We start from the raw sequence: 13,307 nt of genomic DNA, 5'->3' as shown, positions 1-13,307 counted from the left end.
AAAGAGTATAAATGTGACTATAGTCGTGTTTTGTCATGTCTACAGGGCTCTAATAATGCTTTGTTCATTTTAATCTGAAAAAAATAATTTGTCTACCCACCAACTATATGTGGTTTCTTAAGTTTTTATTATTTGCCGTTTTATTATTATTATTATTATTATTATTATTATTATTATTATTATTATTATTATTATTATTATTATTATATTTATTACTGATTTATTGATTTTGTGATCTTATTTTGTGCAGAAAAATAAAAATTAAGATATTTGAGAACAGTGGAATGTTTTATCAGAGCTTTTATTGTAGAAAATCAGAACCAAAGCACTGAAAAATTTTTATATTTTTCTGTTTTTAATAAATGTGGGGTTTTTTTGGAAAACCTGATGCGGCCCAGCCTTGCCCAGACCCTAGCTCCAGTGGCCCCCAGGTAAATTGAGTTTGAAACCCCTGCGCTAGAGGGAAGATGGATAACGTTCTTACAGTTTCGGTTTCTTTATGCCTGCAGCTGAAACCACAGAGGGACAGCCAGAACCTTCAAAAGGTTCAAAACAATACATGTGGATCATCAAACACTTCATGCGAGCAGCCAGGTGCATGCGGCTGTATTGCAGTACACATATTCACCAGGATTCCATTTTATCCATTCTTGGCTCCATTTTTTTTTCCATCCACCTGAGAATTGAACAGCATTCCCCGTTACGCTTCGCACTCTTTTGCTCTTCAATCCACTGGGAGGAAACAGCATCATGGAGGCTTCAAATAACAATGGACAAATCTTTTCGAGTAGATCCGCAATTCTGGATTTCCCATCTGATTTCTTTTCTCTGCTTTAGATTGTAAATACTTCATTTTTTTGTGCTAAATGGGACAGAAAGTGGTTTGATGGCACTATCTGCAGGGGGGAAAAGCGTGCTGCCTACATTTTTTTGTGGTAATTGGGACAGAAAGTGGTTTGATGGCACTATCTGCAGGGGAAAAGCGTGCTGTCTAAATTTTTTTGTGGTAAATGGGGCAGAAAGTGGTTTGATGGCACTATCTGCAGGGGGAAAAAGCGTGCTGCCTACATTTTTTTGTGGTAATTGGGACAGAAAGTGGTTTGATGGCACTATCTGCAGGGGGAAAAGCGTGCTGTCTACATTTTTTTTGTGGTAAATGGGGCAGAAAGTGGTTTGATGGCACTATCTGCAGGGGGAAAAGCGTGCTGTCTACATTTTTTTTGTGGTAAATGGGGCAGAAAGTGGTTTGATGGCACTATCTGCAGGGGGAAAAAGCATGCTGCAATAGTAGGCAATAGTAGATTTTTGGCAGAGGCATTTTTGTGATTCAAATATATTACTCTTTTGAACGCATATTGTTTTGAGAAGCTATATCTTTACTTAAGTGACCCCACCAACCATCACTAAAATCTGACCAGAACGATGCTCACAGGACAAAGTGGGGGGGGGGGGGGGGGGGGGGGGGGGGGGTTAAGTCATCGTTGATGCACTACACTCCTGATGGGGATGTCATAGAACTTTGTGTCACATTGAATCGGAAAATTGCTGGAGTAGATCCCAACCTATTCGCAAGTCTGTATTTCCCATCAGATTTATTTTCTCTGCTTTAGATTGTAAATACTTCATTTTTTTGTGGTAAATGGGACAGAAAGTGGTTTGATGGCACTACCTGCAGGGGGAAAAAGCGTGCTGCAATAGTAGGCAATAGTAGATTTTTGGCGGAGGCATTTTTGTGATTCAAATATATTACTCTTTTGAACGCATATTGTTTTGAGAAGCTATATCTTTACTTAAGTGACCCCACTAACTGGAACTATGTTGCTCATCACGAAAATCTGACCAGAACGCTGCTCACAGGACAAAGTTGGGGGGTAAGTCATTGTTGATGCACTACACTCCTGATAGGGATGTTATAGAACTTTGTGTCACATTGAATCGGAAAATTGCTGGAGTAGATCCCAACCTATTCGCAAGTCTGTATTTCCCATCAGATTTATTTTCTCTGCTTTAGATTGTAAATACTTCATTTTTTTTGGTGGTAAATGGGACGGGAAGTGGTTTGATGGCAGTATCTGCAGGGGAAAAAGCGTGCTGCAATAGTAGGCAGAGGCATTTTTGTGATTCAAATTACTCTTTTGAACGCATATTGTTTTGAGAAGCTATATCTTCTATATCATCATAGAACTTTGCGTCAAAAAAGGTCATATTGAATCGGAAAATTGCGGAAATTCACTTATCACTGTCGAGTCGGAACCATTTAACTGCGGTAAACGAGGGATGACTGTATTGCTGTTAGAGTATCATCAAAAAGAATGAAAATCAATGACTCCAGCAGTCAATATTGTCCGCTCCCTACAGCTGCTTCAACCTCAATCCTGCAGCAAAGACAAAAGGAGCTGAGAGGCCAGCAGAGGATGCAGGGATCAGCTGGATGGATGGATGGAAGTGCAAACAAATGGTGAGGCATCATTGCGAGCTAAATCACGCACAATTGTTGTCAACAAGCTCAACTGAAGGGCAAGCTGACACTTCTGCGCCCCACATTGCTGTCATACCAACCCACAGCATGCTTCTCCTGTTAATTAGCTCTGACAAATAACGTAATCAGGGCTCTTATCTACGCAAAAGGAGGACTTCTCAGCAAAGATGTCTTCATTGAGATGGAGCCACGACTGCGAGGTTAAAATTAGACAAGATTTGTCTCCTCATATTGTGTTTGGACTCCAGCAAAGCCAGACAGAAACCTCGCTTGTGAGTGACTCTTAATGGACAACGGTCCAAGTTAGACGAGTCAAGCTGCGCTCAGCTGCTTTTGGTGCCAACACGGCTGCCGGGGCGGAGGGCTTATGGGATTGGATGGAGGAAGGGAGAAAGACATGACACTGACATGAACGCTGGAATTACAAAGTCCAGCTGAAGGAAACAGCCTCACAGGCTCATTTGGCATACAAGCGGAGACAGGAAGCTGCTCGTTTTCCAAGTGTTTGAAAATAGACCCGATGGCTTACTGGACAGCAAAACACAAGTAAATGGGTTATCATGGTAATACCTCATGTTGTCATTGTATGCATGCATGCATGCTTCTTGACATTACGGTACACTAAACAGAGACTGGAACAAATTCTGCATATTTCTTCATCTCCGGTGTCTAAACTATGCATCCCTGAGCCGGGCTTCTGAGTGTAATCACTGACAGAACATTTTAACGGTATTAACACATGTGAAGGGGGTTTAGGAGGAGCATGACATGAATATGTATGAGTGAAGGAGAGACGACGCACAAAGCAAAGATGGCCGACTGAACAGTACTGGAAGTAAACAGCAATACACCGTTGTTGCCAGGTTGCTTTTTAAGGTGTTATATCACCGATATCCCCATGGTAGGAGTTCCTAAGAATGGAATCCTGGAATATCAGCTAATATCGCAAGCTATGCTAGCAGATATTGTTGGCATATCGCTATTTTTGAGTGTGTTTTATGAGGTATGTCGACCTGATTATTAGTTAGCAAACAAACCCAGATTTTGGTAGGCGTTCCTAAGAATGGAATCCTGGAATATCAGCTAATATCACAAGCTATGCGAGCAGATGTTGGCATATGACTATTTTTGGGTGTTTTATATGAGGTATGTCGACCTGATTATTAGTTAGCAAACAAACCCAGATTTTTGCACCATGTTGTGTTTATTAGCTCTGCTTCGCTCACTGCAATACCGCAAAACATTCCTGTTCTTATAACTAATAAAACCTCACCATTTTGGGTATCAAAGCCATGAATGATGTGGACAAAGAGGGAGACCGGAGACAATTCTAGTCGATGCTAATAAAACGGAAAGCACCGCATTCCCCCCCCCCTCCCCCCAAGCTTGAGCCCTGCAGCTTCTCTACTACAACTGACCCAGAAAAGCAAATTTTAAAATATGATAAAATGAAGCCGGCGGCACGGTGATCGAGTGGTTAGCGCGCATACCTCACAGCTAGGAGACCAGGGTTCAATTCCACCCTTGGCCATCTCTGTGTGGAGTTTGCATGTTCTCCCTGTGCATGCGTGGGTTTTCTCCGGGTACACCGGTTTCCTCCCACATTCTAAAAACCATAGGTATGAATGTGAGTGTGAATGGTTGTTTGTCTATATGTGCCCTGTGATTGGCTGGCGACTGGTCCAGGGTGGACCCCGCCTCTCGCCCGAAGACAGCTGGGATAGACTCCAGCACCCCCCGCGACCCTCGTGAGGAAAAAGCGGTAGAAAATGAATGAATGAATGAATAAAATGAAGCCCCCCCCTTTTTTTTTTTTTTTTTTTTACACGGTAGCCTGCTCCCACCCCCATTTCCCAAATATGAATACCTTCCTCTTCCCCTCCCACTTTCTGCTTCTGCCATCAGTGTCTGCTAATCTACTTTGTAAAGGCTGCCTCTCTTTTTTTTTTTTTTTTTTTAAAGAGAACTCCACATATTATCCACCTCTGCCGAGGCTCTGATGCCAACCTACGCAGCAAATAAACAGCTTGACATCTTCCCGAAACTCCCACAGTTCCATCCACCATCAAGTAAACACACCATGGCCTCAGCAGAAGACAACAACATTTTGGGGTTCATTCAGCGGCTTGTCTGAGGTGTGTGTGTCAATGAATTGCAGCAGAAAACAGATGGATAAGAAACGAGCGTCTGGATGCAAATGAAACAAAAGGGTCATAAACTTCCCCGGCATTTCTGAGTGTCATTCATCGGCACAGTAGAAGCCAAGAAAAAGGAAGCCTTTCACCGAGCTGACTTAAAATGAGACAAGAAAGGGGGGCGGAGCGGGTAAGCTGGGAAGAAGATCTGCAGGCAGACACCTTTCACATTTCACATAAACCTCACACATCGCCACGCTTGCCTTCATATCCCAGAAACCGAGGACCCACGTCTGGCAGTGACAGTTACAATATGTGACAGGAAGTCCACAGGTTTGATATTACAGCAGGCTTAACTTGGTGAGGCGTCTCACACGGAGACAATAAATTCCACTCCAGACTTCGGCCGCAGCTGGAGACTCAACCGCTGTCTCTCAGACAAAAGAAAAGACGAAAGTGCCTCACGGGACGAAAAGCTGAATATCAGGAATACGCTGGCCAGAAAAAATCACAAAATAGCCTGGAGGGAAAAACGCCTCGGACAAAGATGGGTCTGTTTGGTATTAGAAGGTTCTCTATTCTGCCGGCAACATTAGGAAACTGAAAAATGGTGGCCAGAAAATGACGGTTGTCAAATATTCTGGAGCTTTGAGGTGTTAGCAACAACACATAATGAGATATGATGCTACTTTAAGATAATGCAGCATTAATTTTTTGTTTTGTTTTATATATTTACCCTCGGGCGGCACGGGGGTCGAGTGGTTAGCACGCAGACCTCACAGCTAGGAGACCAGGGTTCAATTCCACCCTCGGCCATCTCTGTGTGGAGTTTGCATGTTCTCTCCGGGTTTTCTCCCACATTCCAAAAACATGCTAGGTTAATTGGCGACTCCAAATTGTCCATAGGTATGAATGTGAGTGTGAATGGTTGTTTGTCTATATGTGCCCTGTGATTGGCTGGCGACCAATCCAGGGTGTACCCCGCCTCACACCCAATGACAGCTGGGATAGGCTCCAGCACCCCCTCGACCCTTGTGAGGAAAAAGCGGTAGAAAATGAATGAATGAATGAATGAATGAATATTTACCCTCTTGAAAAAGGCAGGTTGCCAGATGAATACTCGTGTCGCAGATCTCATTTCTGGATGTTCTTCCTTGGGGCACCCCTTCAAAAACCAATAGTGTATATGCAGTTTATTAGCTCAGCTCTCGGAACATCCTCACTAATGTGGTTCTTATCTCCTTATACTCCAAAACATCTGCAACAGCTGTAGTCTTGCGGGGGAATGCTGCTGTCATCGTCACACCAAAACAAAACTAGAATGATGTTGTGTCGTCTCTATATGACCACCCCGTACGCCCTTCTTGACAGTCCCAGGCAATGTCAGTGGGACTCAGCTGCATCCATCCATCTGTTGTTTCTACAGAGCGAGAGTCAGTAGTCTTTGAAGCTTAGCTAGTTTGCTATTTTGAACATGCAGCATTGTGTTGATGTTGATGAGGATGGAAGGGACAACAGAGGACCTCCAAATATAGCTCCATCTTTTGAGCCAAGCTCCCAGAAATACAGTAAAAGACTGTTGAAAAAAAAAACTAACATTCCCAATAAGTTCAAGCAGCTATTCCACTTATATGCTTATTTGCTAAATACAAGGATGAAGAGTCTTGAACCTGTCATGATGTGCTATATATATCACTATATTGACACTTACTATGGTACCCATTATGGTACCCATTGTCTGGTCATATCACCTCATACTTCGCGGGGGTTGCGGGGGTGCTGGAGCCTATCCCAGCTGTTTTTGGGCGAGAGGCGGGGTACACCCTGGACTGGTCTCCAGCCAATCACAGGGCACATATAGACAAACAACCATTCACACTCACATTCATACCTATGGACAATAACCTAGCATGTTTTTGGAATGTGGGAGGAAACCGGAGTACCCGGAGAAAACCCACACATGCACGGGGAGAACATGCAAAGGGTGGCCGAAGGTGGAATTGAACCCTGGTCTCCTAGCTGTGAGGTCTGTGCGCTAACCACTCGACCGCCGTGCCGCCCCTCCTACTTCGGTACGTGATAAAAATAAAAAATAAAAAAAAACAAACAAACTGTATTATGGAAAGCAGGAAGTGAACAAATGTAACAGTTACTGATTGTAAAAGTACCAGATGGAGGGGTAGGATTTAATAAGCTTTGCTTCTTCCTACTCCTTTTGGACATGTGGAACTGTGAACTGATTATGTGATGCATTCAATTGTAATCTGATGCATGTTCAAATGAAATTAAACCATTACCATTCCTACGAGGCCACAGGCTGGACGAGCCCCCCCCCGTCACTAGCACACTGGTTTCCAATTCCAATACTCCACCAAGCCATCCATGTCAGTGCATTCATAACTCAATATCAGAAGATATTAAGAATATATCACAGGGACTGAATTATTGGTGTGTGTATTCCTACGACGCATCAGGCATAAAAAGAACAGCCTTCCCGGCCTCTTTTAGTCTTTTGTTCACTGGCGGCCTTGAGTCTGTCGGGCCTCAGATACGCTCAGAGAAAAGAAAACACCATTCACGAAGGTGGAGGAGCTGATGAGAAGACAGATCTCACCACTTCCGTCGGGTTCAAGGTGTGAAACAAAAGACGAAGAATAAAAGCTTTTAGATTGCTGCCACAAAAATAGTGAGGCTGAGTGATTTGTTGTTGTTGCTGCTGCTGCTATCAATCGTGGGCGTGGCTTCACCTTCATCATCCCTCATCATTATGACACTGGTGATATCCAGGAGAGGAGCCGGAAACCAAAGGAGGGTTTCAGCCAGCCTGTGTATATGCAGACTGAGCACATCACAGGCTTCGCTACACATCTAAATTAACCTAGCATGATGTCGCTGTTAAAATGTGATTGCAATGTTAGCTTGCGTTGTAGCTTACAGTGTCCTCCAATCCAATTCCTTAATATAACAATGCTATTGGACAAAGTAATGAGTTGTGGACACCTGTAGAGCAGCTACACACAATAACCCGCACAGAAACTTTCTAGATCTTCCAGAATCTGCATCTATTCCAGCTGTATTTCTTTGGATTACATTCTTACCGCAACAATGATCCGTTTTAATTCATTCCACCCAACGGCCCGCCTCCAGGCACACCCACTCCGCCGTGGTTGGCTGGGAACCCCACTTTATAGGAGTTGTAGTAGGAACTCCAACCATTTGTGCCTGGTGCATCGTTAGGAATTGTACAGAAATTGTTAGCAATTGCTAACAATGTAAACACAGAAGCAGAGCTTAGGGGAGGGCCGAGAGCGTATCTGGCTTACAGTGTACGCCCATATAAGGAAGCCCGCCATTTTGAACCAATTCCAAATGTGTAAACCTAATTATCTGAAATTCTGGCATCGTTTAACACAAGAATAGATTTCTAACTACATTTATAGGTCAGGAAAATGAAAAAAGCATAACAGGTCCCCTTTAAATTATTATTTAACACTGTTGAAAAACGCAATAACATCAAAACTAAAGTTACTGAGGTTACAAGTCAAGCAACGCTTGCTTCTCCTTTCCCCTTCTGTCCACCCGACAGAGGTGACTCACCAGGTAATGGCCTCTCTGCACAGCTGCAGGGGTCATGGGTATGGGGGCGGGGGGTCATATGACAGACAGCAGCCTCCAGCCGCTGTGCCGCATTCCATTCGACCCGTCGTCTGTGAATTGTTTGATATGGGATAACCTTGACTTGCTGGCTGGCCTTTTTCTAAAGTGTCACCTTTAATAGCATCTTGACATTTGTGGTTCGTCGAGGAGGATTTTTTTTTCTTTTCCTTATTGCTTCAGGGAAACAAATGGAGCGGCAACAACAAGTCGGCATTGACTACATCTATCAAACCACCATCCACCGCATCTGCTTCTTCTACAACATGGGTCTCAAACATGTGGCCCGCAGCACACTAGTTTGAGGCCCCCGCCTTGATATGAAAGTGTAATGTTAGTGCGGCCCTCGCAAGTTTGATATGGATGCTGTATGGTATCATGTACCCAGAAAAAATTATTACGTTTGATTAATGTTCATGTTAAAGGTTAAATAACTGTTAATAGTTATCCTCCCTATCCGTGTGGAAGTGGTAAGTTTTTGGCTATTTAAGTTGAAAGGAAATAACTTGAAGGCTACCGTTTAGGTCGCTAGCTCTCTAGTTTGCGAGTTAGCATGTGTCTCAAGACCCTGCAGTTGCGCAATATGTTGTAAATAAAAAGAGTATAAATGTGACTATAGTCGTGTTTTGTCATGTCTACAGGGCTCTAATAATGCTTTGTTCATTTTAATCTGAAAAAAATAATTTGTCTACCCACCAACTATATGTGGTTTCTTAAGTTTTTATTATTTGGCATTTTATTATTATTATATTTATTTATTTATTACTGTGATTGATTTTCTTTATTCTTGATTTGTTTATTTATTTTTCCATCTTATTTTGTGTAGAAAAATAAAAATTAAGATATTTGAGAACAGTGGAATGTTTTATCAGAGCTTTTATTGTAGAAAATCGGAACCAAAGCACTGAAAAAGTTTGTATATTTTTCTGTTTTTTTTTTTTTTTTAGAAAACCTGATGCGGCCCAGCCTTGCCCAGACCCTAGCTCCAGTGGCCCCCAGGTAAATTGAGTTTGAAACCCCTATTCTACAATAAACGTGATCATACGATTTTACTGATAACACCTATGTAGTTTCATCATTATACTTTCATATGGTTTGATGATGCTCTTTACTGTTAATGTAGCCATAGAGGAAATAAGCAGAATCATAACTTGATGGAAAACACGCAGATAGCTCACAACGTAGAAAGATGACCTTCCCAATGTTAATCCTCACAGCTTTGCTTGATCCCTCCACCAGGCACAAAAGTCAGCGAGACACCCTGACATCTTCATCTTCAATCTTTTTAATCATCACCTCAACCAACGCGCAACCAGTCACCAGACAGGATACACATTAAAGTCACTTTCCACAGTTAAAACAACCCCGTGGCGTTCTCTGATGTGCCATCTCTCGATTGATGAGTGTATCATTACTGGGGCAGCAATAGGGGGGGGTTCGTCAGTGGGGGTGGCGTTCGGGGTCAGTCGTGTTTGGAAGTCTCTGCTTTTGTTCAAATCTCGTCAAGTGTGAAAAACGGGGCCAGGCCTGAGGGCCCCCCCACCCCTGCTGCATCACTGTCACACCGAGTACGCCATTACAACATTTTGAATTTTAGACACCACAAACCTTTGCCTTAATTATTCATGCAGAGGAAAAGGTCCTCCAAAGGTTCTCTGCTCAACAACACAGCGCTTACAATGCAACACAGTCAGCACTACCGGGGAGACTGCAAAGGAAACAAACACAGCTGCTAATGAGTATTGATTCTGTGGAAAACAATTAAAAAGAGTCCAAATGTCTGAAAATCTTACAAGAGATATCTTGAACTTTGTACCTCCACTTAGGATCTATGATTTAAATTCAACAGCATCATTACTTTTTGATTTGTCTTGCAAAAAAGATTAAAGATTAAAGTCCCACTTTTAGGGTCTTAACTTAAAAACTGGAAACATGAATAATATAATACAGCAGTGTGAAAAAGTCCCCCCCCCCCCCCCCCCAAAAAAAAAAAATCCTGCTTTTTTTGTCACACTTAACAGTTTCAGATCATCAAACTAAGACAGTAAACCTCGGATATATCGGACTCGGATATATCGGAAATTCGCTCACAACGGACAGATAAAAAAGAACCGATTTTTCTGTAATGCATTTCCAATAAAAATTCATTGCATATATCGGATTTTTTATAACGGATTTCGCCTATTTCGGACAAAATCTCCAGTCCCGTTCCAATGCATTTCCATTAAATTTCCCTCGCATATGTCGGATGGCCGCATCGTGGCGCTCCGATTCGCCGAATCGTGACAGGCCGCTATACAATGTCATTTGCAGCGTTGCCTGCATGTCCAGGTACATTGGAAACATAGTCCAGGAAGTGGCTTTTTATTACGGATAAAATCCGATTTATGCATATACCGGATATAAATCTGATATATGCGTAAAACGGACATTTTCCGGTATACGCATATAACGGATTTCGCTTATATCGGACAAAACCAGTGGGAATAATTGAATCCGATATATCCGAGGTTTACTGTATCAAAATTATTGACAAATAAACTAACCTATCAGCCTGGAAAAGGTTATATAAAGTCATTTCTAGAGATATGGGACTCCAGCAAACCACAGTGAGAGCCATTATCCACAAATGTCTAAAACATGGAACAGTGGTGAAGGAGGACCACCAAAAGGACAGCAACGACTCATCCAAGAGGTCACAAAAGACCCCACAACAGTAGTAGACGATAGCACAGCTGATAACAAATCAACTCAATCTATCAATCCAAATGTCATATGTCTGCCTAAGACTGATTAAGAACACACCCATTTTTGTCAAAAAAAAAAAAAGACGATTTGGACGAAAATCCCCCAAAAACGTGTTCAGCTGATGATCAGGATCACATGGCTTTCATTCCAATGTGTGATGGAGTCCAAACAAACATGTAATCTGAGCTAAAAACATTGCACAACTCCTGTTCCTTCCTTCCTGGTGAGGTTAACCAGCTGCAGACAAAAAGTATCTTTCAGTTTCACACCCAAAGCAAAAAAAAAAACACATTCTGAGACAAAACAATACTGAGATTAAATAAGATCTGCTTCTACGTACTCCTTTTCAAACATATCGAACTGCGCGATTGTAAACATGTGACGTCATAAAGTTGTACAGCATGTCCGACCTAAACTCAAACACTACCATTTTTTGGTTTGTTTACAAAAAAGGTATCCAGCTGGTCACATTCAAGGACAATGAGTTTATAGTTTAACTATCCTTCTGCTGAAAGGCAAAGATGACCTCTGCCAACAACCTTTTTACCTTTGTTCGATTGGCCCCCTGAAAAGAATAAATAATTGACTTTCTGTCTCACGCACACATATACAAAAAAATACACACATTCAGTACCAGAAAGGGAAAACATAACCATAATTTCATGGATGTTTGGGGTGGGACTTAAATAGTGATAGTTAAAAAATAATAGACCGGCAGTAAACATTGATTTTTGATTTGATGACAACAGCTGGGTGACGTGAACGGATTCCGCTGTCACCATGGATTTAATCACAGATGCTTGCAGTGGCTTCTATCCAAGCCAAATAAACAATGGCTGTGTTGGGTGAAAAATGGAGGAGCAGAGAACAAGGCTGGGTAGATTTGATTGCATTATGTGGTCAATTTTGGAATGAATATATATATATGTAAAATACATATTTATATGTCGTTTACAGTTTTTTGTGCTAGAAGCAAAAAGAAATGACAAGTTTGGTGCAGTTTTAAGGCGGAAAAACGGCCACAATGTGGGAGAAGCTTGTTTTATAAGAGCTCAGCATTCATCTATCCCATAGAAATACACACTGCACAGCTACCAGGAAGTGAAAAGGCATGGAGTCTTGTAAGGTTGGCAGATATTACGCATTAAGCGGGAAATTTGAATGCATTCACACACATGCACACACACATAGTTCAATTCCATTCATTCATTCATTTTCTACCACTTTTCCTCACGAGGGTCGCGGGGGTGTTGGAGCCTATCCCAGCTGTTTTTGGGTGAGAGGCGGGGTACACCCTGGACTGGTCACCAGCCAATCACAGGGTACATATAGACAAACAACCATTCACACTCACATTCATACCTATGGACAATTTGGAGTCGCTAATTAACCTAGCATGTTTTTGGAATGTGGGAGGAAACCGGAGTACCCGGAGAAAACCCACGCATGCACGGGGAGAACATGCAAACTCCACACAGAGATGGTCGAGGGTGGAATTGAACCCTGGTCTCCTAGCTGTGAGGTCTGCGTGCTAACCACTTGACAAACCTCTTGACAATTCATTCATTCATTTTCTACCGCTTTTTTCTCACGAGGGTCGCGGGGGTGCTGGAGCCTATCCCAGCTGTATCCCAGCGAGAGGCGGGGTACACCCTGGACTAGTCGCCAGCCAATCACAGGGCACATATAGACAAACAACCATTCACACTCACATTCATACCTATGGACAATTTGGAGTCGCTAATTAACCTAGCATGTTTTTGGAATGTGGGAGGAAACCGGAGTACCCGGAGAAAACCCACGCATGCACGGGGAGAACATGCAAACTCCACACAGAGATGGCCGAGGGTGGAATTGAACCCTGGTCTCCTAGCTGTGAGGTTTGCGTGCTAACCACTTGACAAATCAAAATAATCAAAAATGGCCTTTACCGAAAGGGATTGAAAAATGGCTGTTACTGAATGAGTGAGGAATTGCGTGGGCTGTCACTGGCGTGGAAAAAGGAGTTCAGAACATTAAAGAGCCATCTTGTTAAAAGCAGTATCTTCAAAAGTACGACTCGGTTACTTTTTTTTTTTTAACCATAAATGCCTCTATTAAATTCCTACTACTATATTCGCTGGGCGTGTGGTCTATAAAAGCAACCCACCCCCGGGGGGGTCTCTCATTAGTCAAAACAACATAGCCACACCACAAACAGGCTGTGGCTGTAAGCAACCCTGTGAGGTACAGTCGTCGACTGGTGTCAAACTCATGTTCCTAGTGTTTACAATGAACTCATCATCAGTATC

At 42.6% G+C, this 13,307-nt stretch overlaps 1 protein-coding gene across 6 annotated transcripts in view; it reads right to left on the bottom strand.

The window, feature by feature from the left end:
- The window catches only part of dbn1 (drebrin 1), a 53,319-nt gene that overhangs the window by 36,407 nt on the left and 3,605 nt on the right, over positions 1-13,307 (bottom strand). The window lies entirely within an intron of this gene.

Source organism: Doryrhamphus excisus, chromosome 11, assembly GCF_030265055.1.
Source record: "Doryrhamphus excisus isolate RoL2022-K1 chromosome 11, RoL_Dexc_1.0, whole genome shotgun sequence".
In the NCBI taxonomy this organism is placed as follows: Eukaryota; Metazoa; Chordata; class Actinopteri; order Syngnathiformes; family Syngnathidae; genus Doryrhamphus; species Doryrhamphus excisus.
The sequence above is the reverse complement of the archived record's forward strand: the minus strand, read 5'-3'. Positions and strand labels throughout refer to the sequence as shown.